The sequence below is a fragment of the Somniosus microcephalus genome, chromosome 8 (assembly GCF_052327205.1).
Source record: "Somniosus microcephalus isolate GS21.2 chromosome 8, FLI_Smic_1.0, whole genome shotgun sequence".
In the NCBI taxonomy this organism is placed as follows: domain Eukaryota; kingdom Metazoa; phylum Chordata; class Chondrichthyes; order Squaliformes; family Somniosidae; genus Somniosus; species Somniosus microcephalus.
The window spans coordinates 273854673-273879035 of record NC_140994.1 but is presented as its reverse complement, the minus strand read 5'-3'; the positions used below and the strand labels follow the sequence as shown (position 1 = coordinate 273879035).

Sequence of the window (24363 nt, the reverse complement as noted above, 5' to 3'; positions counted from 1 at the left end):
TTAACACACTCAAACACACTCACTGAAACACACACATTAACACAGTCAGAGAAACACTCAGAAACACACACATTAACACAGTCATAAAAACACAAACATAGAAACATACACGTTAATACACTCATAAAACACACACACAGATACACACAGTAACACTCTCATAAAACACACACACAGAAACACACACATTACACACTCATGAAACACACACACAGAAACACACTCATAAAACACACACACAGAAACACACATATTAACACACTCATAAAAACAGAGACAGAAACACACACATTAACACACTCATGAAAACAGGCATGGAAACACACACATGAACACACTCATAAAACACACAAAGAAACACACACATTAACACACTCATAAAAACACACACATAGAAATACACGCATTAACACACTCTTAAAACACACACACAGAAACTCACATATTAACACACTCATAAAATCACTTACAGAAACACACACATTAACACACATAAAACACACACACTGAATCAAACACATTAACACACTCATAAAACCCTGATAGAAACATACACGTTAAAACACTCACAAAACACACCCAGAAACACACACATTAACACACTCTTAAAACACACACAGAAACACACACGTTAACACACTCATAAAACACACACACAGAAATACACACATCAACAAACTCAAAACACACACATTAACACACTCATGAAACACACACAGAAACACACACATTAACACACTCATAAAAAGACACACAGAAATACACACATTAACACTCATAAAACACACACACATAGAAACACACACATTAACACACTCATAAAACACTCACACAGAAACACACACCCATTAACACACTCATAAAAACACACACACAGAAACACACACATTAACACACTCATAAAACACATGCTCAGAAACTCACACATTAACACACACAGAAACACACACAGAAACACACACAGAAACACACACAGAAACACACACAGAAACACACTCCTAAAAAGACACACAGAAAGACACACATTAACACTCATAAAAAGACACACACATTAACACACTCACAGAATCATACACATTAACACACTCATAAAACACACACATTAATACACACAAATGCACTCACAGAAACACACACAATAACACATTCAAAACAAACACAGAAACACACACATTACCACACTCATAGTACACACACAGAAACACACACATTAACACACTCATAAAACACACACAGAAACACACACGTTAACACACTCATAAAAATAAACAGAAAGACACACATTAGCACACTCATAACACACATTAACACACTCAACTAAACACACACACTGAGACACACACATTAACACACTCATAAAACACACACACACAGACACACTAACATACAAAAACACTCACAGAAACACACACATCAACACACTCATAAAACAGAGACACACAAATTAACACACTCATAAAACACACGCTCACAAACACACATTAACACACGCAAAACACACACAGAAACACACACATTAACACACTCAAACACACTCACAGAAACACACTTTAACACACTCATAAAAACACACACATAGAAACACACACATTAATACACACATTAACACACACACAAACACACACATAAATACAATCATAAAACACACACAGAAACACACACATTAACACTCATATAAACACACACACTGAGACACACACATTAATACACTCATAAAACTCACAAACAGAAATGCACACATTAACACACTCATAGACATTCAGAAACACACACATTAACACACTCATAAAACACACAGAGAAACACACACATTAACACACTCATAAAAAGACACACAGAAATACACACATTAACACACTCATAAAACCCTGATAGAAACATACACGTTAAAACACTCACAAAACACACCCAGAAACACACACATTAACACACCCTTAAAACACACACAGAAACACACACATTAGCACACTCATAAAACACACACACAGAAAAACACACGTTAACACACTCATAAAACACACACACAGAAATACACACATCAACAAACTCAAAACACACACATTAACACACTCATAAAACACACACAGAAACACACTCGTTAACACACTCATAAAACACACACAGAAACACACACATTAACACACTCATAAAAACACACATAGAAACACACACGTTAACACACTCATAAAACACGCACAGAAACATACACATTAATACAATTATAAAACGCACACATAGAAATGCACACAATAACACACTCAAACACACTCACAGAAACACACATATTATCACACTCAAAACACACTCATAAAGGACACACAGAAACACAGTCATTAAGAGACTCATAAAACACACACAGGAACACACAGTAACACTCACAAAACACACACACAGAAACACAAACATTAACACACTCATAACACATGCAGAAACACAGACATTGCACACTCATAAAACACACACACAGAAACACACTCATTAACACACTCATAATACACCCACACAGAAACACACACATTAACACACTCATAAAACACACACAGAAACACACACATTAACACACTCAGAAAACACACACATAGACAAAAACACATTAACGCACTCATCTTAACACACACAGAGAAACACACACATTAACACGCTCATAAAACACACATGAACACACTCATAAAATACACAAAGAAACACACACATTAACACACTCAAAACACACGCACAGAAACACACACATTATCACACTCAAAAACACACACAGAAACAAACACATTAACACTCATAAAAACACACGCACAGAAAGACACACATTAAAACACTCAAACACACTCACAGAAACACACACATTAACACACTCATAAAAACACACACAGAAACACACACATTAATACAGTCATAAAACACACACACAGAAACACACACATTAACACACTCTATTCACACACAGAAACAAACACATTAACAAACTCATAATGACCCACACATAGAAACACACACATTAATATACTCGTAAAACACACACACAGAAATGCACACATTAACACACTCATAAAAACACTCAGAAACACACACATTAACACACTCATAAACCACACACAGAAAAACATATTAACACACTCATAAAACACACACACAGAAACACACAGTAACACACTCATAAAACACACACACATTAACACACTCATAAACCACACACAGAAAAACATATTAACACACTCATAAAACACACACACATTAACACACTCATAAAACACACACAGAAACACACACATTAACACACTCATAAAACACACAGGCCTAGAAAATCAGTTTGGGCCCGCCAGCTGGCTTGCGCCCAAAAGTTTGCGCTGCGCGCGGAGCCAGTTGCGCCCGTGAGATATTCAGTTTTTGCGCCCCAAGTCGGAACCGGGCGCTGTTCCAGGGTGTGTCCGCCCCTGCTTGGGGCGCTGAAACTGAATTTCAGCGCTCTAGGTGCTGCTGCGCCAGCCGATGCGGTGCGGCAGGCTGCGGCACTGCAGGCCTCCTCCTTCTCTTAAGGTGGAGGTGCCTGCAACGGGGAGATCGCCGCTGGATTGTGCCGGCAAATGAGCCCGGCACCACGGGGAAGTGCCGTGCTCGCGGAAAGCAGCCGGCAAAGCCGCGGGGGGGTGCTGGAGGAGGCCGGGGAAGGAGGTGCGGGCAGGCAGCCGCCAAAAAAGCGTCCGGCCGCACCTCCACCTTTATGCGCCCCACTAAGGCTGCAGTAAGGCCCTGGTCTCTGGATGTTAGTAGCGGCCGCCACGGAGGAGGCGGCGGCAACTGAATATGGGGGTCGGGCCGGCATCAGGGCAGAAACGGGGCACTGCGCACACCGATGATGTCATCGGTGCCGGCGCAGCGCTACTGGCTACTGCCACCATTACCGCCGAGCTCAATATCAGCGCAACCTCCTCTACTGGCACAGAGGGCCTCTTTGGGCCTTAACTGGGTGCAAAGCCCACTGAATTTCTAGGCCACAGAAACTCACAAATTAACACACTGATAAAAACACACACACAGAAACACACACATTAACACACTCGTAAATCACACACACAGAAATACACACATATACACACTCATAAAACACATACAGAAACCCACAAATTAACACACTCATAAAGCACACACACAGAAACACACAAATTAACACTCATAAAACACATACAGAAACACACAAATTAACACACTCAGAAAACACACACACAGAAACACACACATTAACACAATCATAAAACACATACAGAAACACACAAATTAACACAATCATAAAACACACACACAGAAACACACATATTAACACACTCATAAAAACACACACATAGAAACATACACATTAACACACTCACAGAAACACACACATTAACACACTCATAAAAACACACACATAGAAACACACACATTAACACACATAAAGCACACACACTGAATCAAACACACTAAAACACTCATAAAACACACACAGAAACACACACATTAACACACTCATAAAACACTCACACAGAAACACACACACATTAACACACTCAAAACATACACAGAAACACACACATTAACACACTCATAAAGCACACACACAGAAACACACACATTAGCACACTCATAAAAATAAAACAAGAAACACACACATTAGCACACTCATAAAACAGACATAGAAACACACACATTAACACACTCATCTAAACACACACACAGAAACAGACACATTAACACACTCATAAAACACACACACAGAAACACACACTTTAACACACTCATAAAACACACGCTCAGAAACTCACACATTAACACACTCAAAACACACACAGAAACACACACAGAAACACACACAGAAACACACACAGAAACACACACAGAAACACACAAACAAACACACTCCTAAAAAGACGCACAGAAAGACACACATTAACACTCATAAAAAGACACACACATTAACACACTCACAGAATCATACACATTAACTCATTCATAAAAACACACACATTAGCACACTCATAAAACACACACATTAATACACACAAACACACTCACAGAAACACACACAATAACACACTCAAAACAAACACAGAAACACACACATTACCACACTCATAGTACACACACAGAAACACACACATTAACACACTCATAAAACACACACAGAAACACACACATTAACACACTCATAAAAATAAACAGATAAACACACACATTAGCACACTCATAACATACATTAACACACTCATCTAAACACACACACAGAAACACACACATTAACACACTCATAAAACACACGCAGAAACACACACATTAACACACTCATAAAAATAAACAGAGAAACACACACATTAGCACACTCATAACACACATTAACACACTCAACTAAACACGCACACAGAAACACACACATTAACACACTCATAAAACACACGCTCAGAAACACACATTAACACGCTCAAAACACACACAGAAACACACACATTAACACACTCAAACACACTCACAGAAACGGGCCTAGAAATTCAGTTGCGTCCGCCAGCCGTTAGCGCCATAAGAGGGGTAGTTTTCCAGCGCTAGGCACTTAGCACCCGGGCACAGGCCGATCTGCGCCTACGCCCAACTTCAGTTGACATTTAGCGCCGGCGCAAAGTATTTGCGCCCGCTCAGCTGCGCGCGCAGCTTATGACGTCATTTCTTCGTGCAACGCTGTTTGTGCGCCCCAAACCAGAAATTCAGTGGCGCCCGCCCAATGTGGGCGTGGCGCTGTTAAGAACTGTGAAGTGGAACGCAGCAGAGGCCCTGTGGGCCTCGGGGAGCTCTAATTAAAGGGCACTTAGACTGAACTATAAAGGCCAGCCATTTTGCTGCAATGACTTTAGTGCTTTGGATTTCTGGACAGAGACCAAGGAACAGACCTTCCTGATTTGGGACAACATAGGAGAGGTATTTTTGGCTTCTGGCCAGAGCTTGGAAATTTCACTCATTGTGATTTCACTGTTTGCAAGTTTATTATGGGGGCTGCATGGGGTTCCAACCCTCAGTTCCAGCATTATGTGCGAAGGGCTCGCAGACGCTGTGTGAGAGGGCCAGCCATGCCTAGACGCAGAGGGGCCATCAGGCGTCGGCAACGTAGGCCTTACCCACTCAGGGAATACCGGCAGCAGGTGTCCTATCTCACCATGACTGCCACGCATTGTGTTAAGAGGCTGCGCTTCAGAAGGGAGGTGGTTGCAGAGATCTGCCAGCTGCTTCACAGAGATCTGCGTCCACAGCTGATGTGCAGGACGTCTCTGTCGGTGGAAGTGAAGGTCACGGTGGCTCTGAACTTTTATGCAAGCGGCTCATTCCAAGCCACTACTGGGGACATAGCGAACATTTCCCACTTCGCCGTGCATCGCTGCATCCGGCAGGTCACCGATGCCCTTTTCGCAAGGAGACACCAATTCATCTCCTTCCCCATGACCCTAGAGAGGCAGGAGCAGCGTGCAGTCGGATTTGCCAGGATCGCCGACTTCCCCATGGTGCAGGGCGCCATTGACTGCACACATGTGGCTATGCGGGCACCTATCGACAATGCCGAGGATTACCGCAACCGGAAGGGCTACCATTCCCTCAATGTACAGCTGGTGTGTGACCACAGGCAGCGCATCCTAGCTGTCAATGCCCGCTTTCCAGGAAGCAGCCACGATGCATTTATCCTGCGCCAGACTGCTGTGGCTGACATGTTCGAGGCACAGCCTCCACCAAGGGGATGGCTTATTGGGGACAAGGGCTACCCTTTGTGTACATGGCTCATGACCCCGCTCCGCGCGCCCAGGACCCCTGCGGAGGAGGCATACAATGAAAGCCATCAAGCCACAAGGGACATCATAGAGCAAACGATTGGCGTCCTCAAGCAACGGTTCCGCTGCCTGGATCGATCCAGCGGATCTCTACAGTATTCGCCGGATAGAGTCTCCCAGTTCGTCGTCGTTTGCTGCATGCTGCACAACCTGGCTATCCGCAGGACTCAGGCACTGCCACCTCACATTGGACCACCACCTCAGGAGGATGAGCAGGAGGACCATGAGGAGGAGGAGGAGGAGGAGGAGGAGTACCAGCCCAGGAGGGAGCCACAAGGTCCAAGGGCCGTCCGCCGGCGGCTTATTGAACGACACTTCTAGGCCCCCTGTCAGGGAATGGCTTGTGGCAATGAACGCACCTGAATGCAGCCGCTCCGCAAGCCCTCAGCCAGTTAACGCAACAACCACTTGCAACATGACACCTGGACAAGCTGAATAAATAAAAAGCTTTATTTAACAAACTCAGGGCCCTTCCCACATGAAACAGAAAAACAGACAACACCCCCAAAAAACAGTCAAAAAATATCTCACTCCCACAACCTGGGGAGGAATAACAAAACTTGTCCATCCAATTGGCCTTCATCCTCGGCCTAACCAAGACAAACCCCCCCATACAGAACACAAACACCCCCATATAAAAAAAAGTTGCCTTCATCTTCGGCGTTAGCAAAATAAGCCCCCCCGCCATACAGAACACAAACACCCCCATATAAAAAAACAGCTGGCAACACACTCTACTTGGTGTGCCGACAGGGCGAGTCCTTGTGCAGGCTTCTCCGGCCCCTGCCCGACCTGTTGCTCTGCCTCAACCTGGGCCCTGTGGGTGTTGCAAGGCTGGGGGAAGGCTTCTGAGGGGCACAATGCGTGACGGCAGATGCCCTTGTGGGTTGGCCTAGACGAGGTCCGGCGCTGGGGGGGCCGGCTGCTGACTGCTGCAGCTGTGGCTGGGCAGCATCAGTCTCTCCAGCAGCTTGTCGCAGCTTGGCTGGGGGAGTGGCAGTGGCGGCTGCATCAATGGGGGCAAGCTGGCTGATGCCATGCGCTCGCTGGTCGCCAGTGACACTGGCACTCGGCCGGGCTGGCACTGCAGCAAGCACAGCAATCTGGTGAAGACCAGACCACTGTGCTGCAGCAGGGCGGCGGGTGCCCTGGCGACCCTTCCCCCTTTAAGAGCTGGCCGGCGTCAGGGCGTCTGCTGTCAATCAAAACATGACCGCACCTGCGCTGCGCCCGGCCTCGGCGTTATCAGTCCTCACCGCCGGCTTATTGCCTAAAGATAGGAGTGCAACGCCAGTTTCAGCGCTCACCCAAACTCCTTGGCCAAAGCTACTGAATTTCGGCGAAGTGGCCTCCACTTTCCGGCGGGCGCTAACTTTACCGCCCGCCCGACTTTACTGCCCCAAAAGTGGCTAGACTGAATTTCTAGGCCACACACTTTAACACACTCATAAAAACACACACATAGAAACACACACATTAATACACACATTAACACACACACAGAAACACACACATAAATACAATCATAAAACACACACAGAAACACACAAATTAACACACTCATATAAACACACACACTGAGACACACACATAAATACAGTCATAAAACACACACACAGAAACGCACACATTAACACACTCATAGACACTCAGAAACACACATTAACACACTCATAAAACACACACATTAACACACTCATAAAACACACACAGAAACACTCACATTATCACACTCATAGAACACACACACTGAAACACACACATTAACACACATAAAGTACACACACTGAATCAAAAACATTAAAACACTCATAAAACACACCCAAAAACACACACATTAACACACTCATAAAAACACACAGAAACACACACATTAACACATTATAAAACACACACAGAAACGCACACCTTACTACACTCATAAAGCACACACAGAAACACACACATTAACACACTCCTAAAAACACACACTGAGACACACACAGAAACACACTCAAAACACACACAGAAATACACACATTAACACACTCATAAAAACACACAGAAACACACATATTAACACACTCAAAAAACACAGAGACACACACATTAACACACTCATAAAACACACACAGAAACACACACATTAACACACTCATAAAAACACACACACAGAAACGCACAGATTAACACACTCATAAAACACAGAGAAACAACCAAATTAACACACTCATAAAACACACGCTCAGAAACACACTGATAAAGCACACACAGAAACACACACATTAACACACTCATAAAAAGATGCACTGAAACACAAACATTAACACACTCAAGCACACTCACAGAAACACACACATTAACACACTCATAAAAACACACACATACAAACACACGCATTAATATACTCATAAAACACAGACAGAGAAAAGCACACATTAACGCACTCAAAAAACACACTAACACACACATTAACACACTCATAAAACACACACACAGAAACACACACATTAACAAACTCAAAACACACATGGAAACACACACATTAACACACTCATAAACACACTCACGGATACCACCATTAACACACTAAATACACACAGAAATACACACATTAACACTCAAAACACAAACATTAACACATAATAAACACACAGAAACACACACATTAACACACTCATAAATCACACACACAGAAACACACATATTAGCACACTCATAAAATATAAACAGAGAAACACACACATTAGCACACTCATAAAACAGACACATAGAAACACATACATTAACACACTCATCTAAACACACACACAGAAAGACACACATTAACACTCATAAAACACACTCAGAAACACACACATTAACACACTCATAAAACACAGAGAAACACACAAATTAACACACTCATAAAACACATGCTCAGAAACACACATTAACACACTCAAAACACACACAGAAACACACACATTAACACAATCAAACACACTCACAGAAACACACTTTAACACACTCATAAAAACACACACATAGAAACACACACATTAATACACACATTAACACACACACAGAAACACACACGTTAACACACTCATATAAAAACACACACTGAGACACACACATTAATACACTCATAAAACACACAAACAGAAACGCACACATTAACACACTCATAGACACTCAGAAACACACACATTAACACACTCATAAAACACACACAGAAACACTCACGTTATCACACTCATAGAACACACATACTGAAACACACACATCAACACACATAAAGCACACACACTGAATCAAAAACATTAAAACACTCATAAAACACACCCAAAAACACACACATTAACACACTCATAAAACACACACAGAAACACTCACGTTATCACACTCATAGAACACACACACTGAAACACACACATTAACACACATAAAGCACACACACTGAATCAAAAACATTAAAACACTCATAAAACACACCCAAAAACACACACATTAACACACTCATAAAAACACACACAGAAACACACCCATTAACACACTCATAAAAACACACAGAAACACACACATTAACACACTCCTAAAAACACACACTGAGACACACACAGAAACACACACACAGAAATACACACAAATTACACACGCATAAAAACACACACAGAAACACACATATTAACGCACTCAAAAAACAGAGACACACACATTAACACACTCATAAAACACACACTGAAACACACACATTTACACACTCATAAAAACACACACACAGAAACGCACAGATTAACACACTCATAAAACACAGAGAAACAACCAAATTAACACACTCATAAAACACACGCTCAGAAACACACTGATAAAGCACACACAGAAACACACACATTAACACACTCATAAAAACACACACATACAAACACACGCATTAATATACTCATAAAACACAAACAGAGAAAAGCACACATTAACGCACTCAAAAAACACACACTAACACACACACTAACACACTCATAAAACACACACACATAGAAAAACACACATTAACACACCCATAAAACACACACACAGAAACACACACATTAACAAACTCAAAACACACACGGAAACACACACATTAACACACTCATAAACACACTCATGGATACCAACATTAACACACTCAATACACACAGAAACACACATATTAACACTCAAAACACACAGAAATACACACATTAACACTCAAAACACAAACATTAACACATAATACACACACAGAAACACACACATTAACACACTCATAAATCACACACACAGAAACACACATATTAGCACACTCATAAAATATAAACAGAGAAACACACACATTAGCACACTCATAAAACAGACACATAGAAACACACACATTAACACACTCAAAAAACACACACTGAGACACACACATTAAGACACTCATAGAACACACACACAGAAACACACACATTACCACACATAAAGCACACACACTGAATCAAACACATTAACACACTCATAAAACCCACACAGAAACATGCACATTAACACTCTCATAAAACACACACAGAAACACACACATTACACACATTTAAAAACACACACATTAGCACACTCCTAAAACACACACACAGAAACACACATATTAACACTCCTAAAAATAAATACAGAAACACACTCACTAACACATTTATAAATCACACACAGAAATGCACACCTTAACACACTCATAAAGCACACACAGAAACACACACATTAACACATTCATAAAACACAGAGAAACACACAAATTAACACACTCATAAACACACAAAAACACACATATTGACACACTCATAAAGCACAGAGAGAAACACACACATTAACACACTCATAAAAACAGACAGAAACACACACATTAACACACTCATAAAACACACACAGAAACACACACATGAACACATTCATAAAAATAAACAGAGAAACATACACATTAACACACTCATCTAAACACACGAACAGAAACACACACATTAACACACTCATAAAACAGACGCAGAAACACACACAGAAACACACACATTAACACTCATAAAAAGACACACACAGTAACACACTCATAAAACACACACACAGAAACACACTCATTAACATACTCATAAAACACACACACAGCAACACACACATTAACACACTCATCTAAACACACACGCAGAAACACTCATTAACACACTCATAAAACACACACACAGAAACACACACATTAACACACTCATAAATACACACACACAGAAACACACACATTAACACACTCATAAAACACACGCTCAGAAAAACACATATTAACACATTCAAAACACACACAGAAACACACATATAGACACACTCATAAACACACAGAGAAACACACACAGTAACACACTCATAAAAATAAACAGAGAAACACACACATTAACACACTCATAAAACACTCGCTGAAACACATACAGAAACACACACAGAAACACATACAGAAACACACACAGAAACACACACAGAAACACACACAGAAACACACACAGAAACACACACAGAAACACACTCCTAAAAAGACACACAGAGACACACACATTAATACACTCATAAAACACACACACAGAAACGCACACATTAATACACTCATAGACACTCAGAAACACACACATTAGCACACTCATAAAACACTCACAGAAACACACACATTACCACACTCATAAAACGACACACAGAAACAAACACATTAACACTCATAAAAACACACGCAGAGAAACACACACATTAAAACACTCATAAAAACACACACATAGAAACAAACACATTAATACAATCATAAACACACTCACAGAAACACACACATTAACACACTCATAAAAACACACACTTAGAAACAAACACATTAATACACTCATAAAACAAACACACAGAAATGCACACATTAACACACTCATAAACACACTCACAGAAACACACACATTAACACACTCATAAAACAAGCACAGAAACATACACATTAATACAATCATAAAACACACATAGAAACGCACACATTAACACACTCATAAACACACTCACAGAAACACACACATCAACACACTCAAAAGACACACAGAAACACACACATTAACACACTCATATAAATAAACAGAGAAACACACACATTAACACACTCATCTTAACACACACACAGAAACACACACTTTAACACACTCATAAAACACACAAAGAAACACACACATTACCACACTCAAAACACACACACAGAAACACACACATTATCAAACTCAAAAAAACCCACACATACAAACACACACATTAATATACTTCTAAAACACACACACCGAAACGCACACATTAACACACTCATAAACACAGTCACAGAAACATACACATTATCACACTCATAAAAACACTCAGAAACACACATTCACACACTCATAATACACACACAGAAACACACACATTAACACACTCATAAAGGACACACAGAAACAAACACATTAACACACTCATCAACCACACACAGAAACACATATTAACACACTCATAAAACACAAACATAGAAACACACAGTAACACACTCATAAAAGACACATACATTAACACACTCATAAAACACACACACAGAAACACACACATTAACACACTCATAAAAAGACACACAGAATCACACACATTAACACACTCATAAATAGACACACAGAAACACACACATTATCACAATCATAAAATACACACACAGGAACACACACATTAACACTCTCAAACACACTCACAGAAACACACACATTAACGCACTCAGAAACACACACATTAACACACACAAACACACTCACAGAAACACACACAATAACATACTCAAAACACACACAGAAACACACACATTAACACACTCATAATACACACACAGAAACACACACATTAACACATTCATAAAACACAGAGAAACACAAATTAACACACTCATAAAACAAACATTCAGATACACACATTAACACACTCAAAACACACACAGAAACACACACATTAACACACTCATAAAAACACACGCATAGAAACACACACATTAATACACACATTAACACACACAAACACACTCACAGAAACACACATATTAACACACTCAAAAACACACACAAAGAAACACACACATAAATACAATCATAAAACACACAGAAACACACTCATTAACACACTCATAAAAACACGCACTGAGACACACACATTAATACACTCATAAAACACACACACAGAAATGCACACATTAACACACTCATAGACACTCAGAAACACACACATTAACACACTCATAAAACACACACAGAAACACACACATTAATACAATCATAAAACACACACGCAGAAACACAAACTTTACCACACTCATAAAATGACACACAGAAACAAACACATTAACATTCATAAAAAAACACGCACAGAAACACACACATTAAAACACTCAAACACCATCACAGAAACAAACATATTAACACACTCATAAAAACACACACATAGAAACAAACACATTAATACTCATAAATACACTCACAGAAACACACACATTAACACACTCATAAAAACACACACATAGAAACAAACACATTAATACAATCATAAAACACACACATCGAAACGCACACATTAACACACTCATAAACACACTCACAGAAACACACATTATCACACTCATAAAACACACACAGAAACACACATATTAACACACTCATAAAACACACACACTTAGAAACACACACATTAACACACTCATAAAACACACACACAGAAACACACACATTAACACACTCAAACACACTCACAGGAACACACACATTAACACACTCAAAAAACACACACTGAGACACATATTAACACACTCTTGAAGCACACGCATTAACACACATAAAACACATACAGAAACACACAAATTAATACACTCATAAAACACACACAGAAACAAACACATTAACACACTCATAAAACACACACAGAAACACACACATTAACATACTCATAAAACACACACATGAACACTCATAAAACACACAAAGAAACACACGCATTAACACACTCTATTCACACACATAAACACTCACATTAACAAACTCATAAATACCCACACATAGAAACACACACATTAATACACTCGTAAAACACACACTCAGAAACGCACACATTAACACACTCATAAACACACTCACAGAGACATACACATTATCACACTCATAAAAACACACAGAAACACACATTCATACACTCGTAAAACACACACAGAAACACACACATTAACACACTCATAAAGGACACAGAGAAACACACACATTAACACACTCATCAGCCACAAACAGAAACACATATTAACACACACATAAAACACAAACACAGATAAACACTGTAACAAACTCATAAAACACACACAAATTAACACACTCATAAAACACACACACAGAAACACACACATTAACACACTCATATAACACACAAACAGAAACACACATATTAACACACTCATAAAACACACACAGAAGCACACACCTTTACACACTGATGAAAAGACACAGAGAAACACATACATTAACACACTCATCAAAAGACACACAGAAACACACACATTATCACAATCTTAAAACACACACACATTAACACACTCAAACACACTCACAGAAACACACATGTTAACACACTCATAAAAACACTCAGAAACACACACATTAACACACACAAACACACTCACAGAAACACACAAAATAACACACTCAAAACACGCACAGAAACACACACATTAACACATTCATAATACACACACAGAAACACGCACGTTAACACACTCATAAAACAGAGAGAAACACACAAATTAACACACTCATAAAGCACACACTCAGAAACACACAGTAACACACTCAAAACAAACACAGAAACACAAACATTAACACACTCAAACACACTCACAGAAACACACACATTAACACACTCAAAAACACACACACAGAAACACACACATAAATACAATCATAAAACACACACACATAAACACACACATTGATACACTCATATAACACACACACAGAAATGCACACATTAACACACTCATAGACACTCAGAAACACACACATTAACACACTTATAAAACACACACAGAAACGCACACATTAATACAATCATAAAACACACACACAGAAACACACACGTTACCACACTCATAAAAAGACACACAGAAACAAACACATTAACACTCATAAAAACACACGCACAGAAACACACACATTAACACACTCATAAAAACACACACATAGAAACAAACACATTAATACATTCATAAATACACTCACAGAAACATACACATTATCACACTCAAAACACACACAGAAACACACATTAACACACTCATAAAACACACCCACAGAAACACACACATTAACACACTCATAAACACGCTCACAGAAACACACACATTAACACGCTCAAAACACATGGAAACACACACATTAACACACTCATAAAACACACACACAGAAACACACAGTAACACTCATAAAACACACACACAGAAACACACACATTAACACACTCATAACACACACAGAAACACACACATTACACACTCATAAAACACACACACAGAAACACACTCATTAACACACTCATAAAACACATACAGAAACACACACATTAACACACTCAAAAAACAGACACAGAAACACACACATTAACACACTCATAAAATACACACACACAGAAACACACACATTAACACACTCATAAAACACACACTGAAACACAGACATTAACACACTCATAAAAACACTCACAGAAACACACACAATAACACACTCAAACACACTCACATAAACTCTCACATTAACACACTCAAAAACAAACAGAGAAACACACACATTAGCACACTCATAAAACTGACACATAGTAACACACACATTAACACACTCATCTAAACAGACACACAGAAACACACACATTAACACACTCATAAAACACACACAGAAACTCACACATTAACACACTCAAAAAACACACACTGAGACACACATATTAACACACCCTTGAAGCACACATGTTAACACACACATAAAACACAAACACTGAAACACACTCATTAACACACTCATAAAACACATACAGAAACACACAAATTAATACATTCATAAAACACACACACAGAAACACACACATTACCACACTCAGACACACTCAGAAACACACACATGAACACACTCAAACACACTCAGAAACACACACATTAACACACTCATAAAAACACACACATAGAAATACACGCATTAACACGCTCATAAAATCACTTACAGAAACACACACATTAACACACATAAAGCACACACACTGAATCAAACACATTAACACACTCATAAAAACCACACAGAAACATACACATTAAAACACTCATAAAACACACCCAGAAACACACACATTAACACACTCTTAAAAACACACACAGAAACACACACATCAACACACTCATAAAACTCACACACAGAAACACACACATTAACACACTCATAAAACACACACACAGAAATACACACAATAACACACTCAAAACACATACAGAAGCACACACAGTAACACACTCATAAGGCACACACAGGAACACACACATTAACACACTCATAAAACACACACATAGAAACACTACTAAAAGGACACACAGAAACACACACATTAACACACTCATAAAACACATACAGATACACACAAATTAACACACTCATCAAAACACACACAGAAACACACACATTAACACACTCATAAAACACACACATAGAAACACACAGTAACACTCTCATAAAACACACACACAGAAGCACACACATTAACCCACTCATCAAAATAAACACAGAAACACACACATTAACACACTCATAAAACAAACACACACATTAACACACTCATACAACACACACAGAAACACACACATTAACACATTCATAAAACACACACGTTAACACACACACAGAAACACACTCATGAACACACTCAAAAAACACACACAGAAACACACACATTAACACACTCATAAACCACACAGAGAATCACACACATTAACACACACATTAACACACTCATAAAACACACACATAGAAACACACAGTAACACTCTCATAAAACACACACACAGAAACACACGTTAACACACTCATAAAACACACACACAGAAGCTCACACATTAACCCACTCATCAAAATAAACACAGAAACACACACATTAACACACTCATAAAACAAACACACACATTAACACACTCATACAACACACACAGAAACACACACATTAACACATTCATAAAACACACACGTTAACACACACACAGAAACACACTCATGAACACACTCAAAAAACACACACAGAAACACACACATTAACACACTCATAAACCACACAGAGAATCACACACATTAACACACTCATATAACACACACACTGAAACACACACTTTAAAAGACTCATAAAACACACACACAGAAACACACACTTTAAAAGACTCATAAAACACACACAGAAACACATACATTAACACACTCATAAAACACACACACAGAAACACACACATTAACACATTCATAAAACACACACATTAACACAATAATAAAACACACACACAGAAACACACACATTAACACACTTATGAAACACAGAGAAACACACAAATTAACACACTCATAAAGCACATGCTCAGAAACACACATTAATACATCAAAACACACAGAAACACACACATTAACACACTCAAACACACTCACAGAAACACACATTAACACACTCAGAAAAACACACACATAGAAACACACACATTAATACACACATTAACACACTCAAACACACTCACAGAAACACACACATTAACACCCTCAAAAACACACACACAGAAACGCACGCATTAACGCACTCATAAACACACTCACAGAAACACACACATTGTCACAGTCATAAAAGCACTCTGAAACACACATATTAACACACTCATAAAAACACACACTGAGACACACACATGAAGACACTCATAAAACACACACACAGAAACGCACACATTAACACAATCATAGACACTCAGAAACACACACATTAACACACTCATAAAAAGACACACAGAAACAAACACATTAACACTCATAAAAACACACGCACAGAAACACACACATTAACACACTCATACAAACACACACATAGAAACAAACACATTAATACACTCATATACACACTCACAGAAACGCAAATATTATCACACTCAAAACACACACAGAAACACACACATCAACACACTCATAAAGGACACACAGAAACACACACATTAACACACTCATAAAACACACACATAGAAACACACAGAAACACTCATAAAACACACACACAAGCACACATTAACACACTCATAAAACACACACACAGAAGCTCACACATTAACACACTCATAAAACACACACACAGAAACACACACATTAACACACTCATCAAAACACACACAGAAACACACACATTCACACTCATAAAACAAACACACACATTAACACACTCATAAAACACACACAGAAACACACACATTAACACATTCATAAAACACAGAGAATCACACACATTAACACACTCATATAACACACACACTGAAACACACACTTTAAAAGACTCATAAAACACACACAGAAACACACACATTAACACACTCATAAAACAAACCCACAGAAACACACACATTAACACACTCATAAAACACACACACAGAAACACACACATTAACACACTCATAAAACAAACCCACAGAAACACATACTTTAACACACTCATAAAACACACACACAGAAACACACATATTAACACACTCATCAAAATAAACACAGAAACACACACATTAACACACTCATAAAACACACACATTAACACAATAATAAAACACACACACAGAAACACACACATTAACACATTCATAAAACAAACACACACATTAACACACTCATAAAACACACACATTAACACACTCATGTAATCACACACACAGAAACACACACAATAACACACTCATAAAAATCACACAAACACACACATTAACACACTCATAAAGACACACACAGAAACACACGTTAACACACTCAAACACACACATTAACACACTCATAAAACACACATTAAAACAATCAAAAAACACACAGAAACACACTCATTAACACACTCTTAAAATACACACACAGAAACACACACATTAACACACTTATAAAACACACAGTAAAACAGACATTAACACCCTCATAAAACGCACACACAGAAACACAGAGTTTAACGCACTCATAAAACATACACATTAACACACTCATATAAACACACACACACAGAAACACACTCATGAACATACTCATAAAACACACACAGAAACACACATTAACACACACACAGAAACACACTCATGAACACACTCAAAAAACACACACAGAAACACACACATTAACACATTTATAAAACACACACAGAAACACACTCATTAACACACACACAGAAACACACTCATGAACACACTCAAAAAACACACAGAAACACACACATTAACACACTCATAAAACACACACACTGAAACACACACATTAACACACTTATAAAACACACACACAGAAAAACAGACATTAACACCCGCATAAAACACACACACAGAAACACACACTTTAAAAGACTCATAAAACACACACAGAAACACACACATTAACACACTCATAAAACACACACACAGAAACACATACATTAACACACTCATAAAACACACACAGAGAAACACACACATTAACACACTCATAAAACAAACCCACAGAAACACATACATTAACACACTCATGAAACACACACAGAAACACATACATTAACACACTCATAAAACACTCCCACAGAAGCACACATATTAACACACTCATAAAACACACACATTAAAACACTCAAAAAACACACAGAAACACACTCATTAACACACTCATAAAACACACACAGAAACACACACATTAACACACATATAAAACACACACACAGAAAAACAGACATTAACACCCTCATAAAACACACACAGAAACACAGACTTTAACGCACTCATAAAACATACACATTAACACACTCATATAAACACACACACAGAAACACACTCATGAACACACTCAAAAAACACACACAGAAACATACACATTAACACATTCATAAAACACACAGAAACACACACATTAACACACACAGAAACACACTCATGAACACACTCAAAAAACACACACAGAAACACACACATTAACACACATATAAAACACACACACAGAAAATCAGACATTAACACCCTCATAAAACACACACAGAAACACAGACTTTAACGCACTCATAAAACATACACATTAACACACTCATATAAACACACACACAGAAACATACTCATGAACACACTCAAAAAACACACAGAAACACACACATTAACACACACAGAAACATACTCATGAACACACTCAAAAAACACACAGAAACACACACATTAACACACACACAGAAACACACTCATGAACACACTCAAAAAACACACACAGTAACACACACATTAACACACACATTAACACACTCATAAAACACACACACTGAAAAACACACATTAACACACTTATAAAACACACACACAGAAAAACAGACGTTAACACCCGCATAAAACACACACACAGAAACGCACACTTTCAAACAGAAACGCACACTTTAAAAGACTGATAAAGCACACACAGAAACACACACATTAACACACTCATAAAACAAACCCACAGAAACACATACATTAACACACTCATAAAACACACACACAGAAACACATACATCAACACACTCATAAAACACACACACAGAAACGCACACATTAACACACTCATCAAAATAAACACAGAAACACACACATTAACACACTCATAAAACACACACATTAACACAATAATAAAACACACACACATTAACACACTCATAAAACACACACATTAACACAATCATGTAATCACACACACAGAAACACACACAATAACACACTCATAAAAATCACACAAACACACACATTAACACACTCATAAAGACACACACAGAAACACACGTTAACACACTCAAACACACACATTAACACACTCATAAAACACACACAGAAACACACACATTAACACACTTATAAAACACACACACAGAAAAACAGACATTAACACCCTCATAAAACGCACACACAGAAACACAGACTTTAACGCACTCATAAAACACACACACAGAAACACACACATTAACACACTCATAAAACACACACACAGAAAAACAGACATTAACACCCTCATAAAACACACACATCAACACACTCATACAAACACACACACAGAAACACACTCATGAACACACTCAAAACACACAAAGACACACATTAACACACTCATACAAACACACACACAGAAACACACTCATGAACACACTCAAAACACACATTAACACACTCATAAAACACACATATTAACACACTCATAAAGCACACACACAGAAACACACACATTAACACACTCATAAAACACACACGTTAACACACTCATAACTGTAAAAAACACCAATTAGTTCACAGCTCGAGTACTGCATGCAGTTCTGGTCACCACATTACAGGAAAGATGTGATTGCACCAGAGAGGGTGCAGAGGAGATTTGCGAGGATGTTGCCTGGGCTGGAGAATTTTAGCTATGCGGAAGGATGCTTGGATAGGCTGGGGTTGTTTTCTTTGGAACAGAGGAGGCCGAGGGGAGATTTAATTGAGGTGTATAAAATTATGAGGGGCCTGGATAGAGTGGATAGGAAGGACCTATTTCCCTTAGCAGAGGGGTCGATAATCAGGAGGCACAGATTTAAAGTATTTGGTAGGAAGGTTTAGAGGGGATTTGAGGAGAACTTTTTTCACCCAGAGGGTTGTGGGAGTCTGGAACTCACTGCCTGAAAGGGTGGTAGAGGCAGAAACCCTCATCACGTTTAAAAAGTACTTGGATACGCCCTTAAATTGCCGTCACCTACAGGGCTACGGACCAAGTGTTGGAAAGTGGGATTAGGATGGATAGCTCTTTGTCAGGCGGCACGGACAAGATGGGCTGAATGGCCTCCTTCTGTGCTGTAAATTTCTATGATTCTATGAGCCTGTTTCTGATTGGGTCCGAGCGATAAATCCTCAATTTCCCAATTAATGATTAACCTGGCAACAGAATGTGCTGCTAACTCCTGATATCTAACACACTGTGATCATTCATTGGATCATGCGGCTATGGGTTTATTCTAACGTATTATTCAGAGTCTACAAAATAACAACACTGCCAGCTACTGCCTGCGTCTGTTTAATCTGATCTAACGCTGAGCATCTACCTTCAGTGGGCACCAGCTGTGGAGAGAAATATCTATGGTCAATTGACTCCAATCGAGGTCCATTGGTTTTTATCTCTGAACAGATTGTGAGGAATATTATTATTACACTTCCTTCTGAAGACGGAACAGATTTTCTGGCTGCGATGAATGGAGATATTTCTTGGCCGCGAATGAATCTGGTCATCGGTTACTGGACATTGTACTCAGGATTATTGGACATTGTACTCAAGATTATTATTGTTTTTTTTTCCTTCCAAGGATGTGAGCATCGCTGGCAAGGCCAGCATTTATTGACCATCACTAATTGCCTTGCGAACATAAGAACAAAAGAAATAGGAGCAGGAGTAGGCCATACGGCCCCTCGGGCCTGCTCCGCCATTCAATAGGATCATGGCTGGTGGTGGTTAGCCGCCTTCTTGAACCGCTGCAGCCCGTGTGGTGAAGGTGCTCCCACAGTGGTGTTAGGGAGGTAGTTCCAGGATTTTAACCCAGCAACGATGAAGGAACGGCCGATATATTTCCAAGTCAGGATGGTGCGTGACTTGGAGAGGGGAACTTGGAGGTGGTGGTGTTCCCATGCGCCTGCTGCCCTTGTCCTTCTAGGTTTTAGAGGTTGCGGGTTTGGGAGGTGCTGCCGAAGAAGCCTTGGTGAGTTGCTGCAGTGCATCTTGTAGATGGTACACACTGCAGCCACGGTGCGCCGGTGGTGGAGGGAGTGAATGTTTAAGGTGGTGGATGGGGTGTCAATCAAGCGGGCTGCTTTGTCCTGGATAGTGTCGAGCTTCTTGAGTGTTGTTGGAGCTGCACTCATCCAGGCAAGTGGAGAGTATTCCATCACACTCCTTACTTGTGCCTTGTAGATGGTGGAAAGGCTTTGGGGAGTCAGGAGGTGAGACACTCGCCACAGAATACCCAGCCTCTGGCCTGCTCTTGTTGCCACAGTGTTTATGTGGCTGGTCCAGTTAAGCTTCTGGTCAATGGTGACCCCCAGGATGTTGATGGTGGAATATTCAGCGATGGTAATGTTATTGAATGTCAAGGGGCAGTGGTTAGACTCTCTCTTGTTGCAGATAGTCATTGCCTGGCATTTGTGTGGCGCAAATGTTAGTTGCTACTTATCAGCCCAAACCTGAATGTTATCCAGGTCTCGTTGCATGTGGGCATGGACTGCTTCATTATCTAAGGAAAA

The 24363-nt window shown here is 39.4% G+C and overlaps 1 protein-coding gene across 3 annotated transcripts in view; it reads left to right on the top strand.

The window, feature by feature from the left end:
- LOC147114410 (glutamate receptor 1-like) overlaps positions 1-24363 on the top strand; it is a 568394-nt gene that overhangs the window by 43282 nt on the left and 500749 nt on the right. The window lies entirely within an intron of this gene.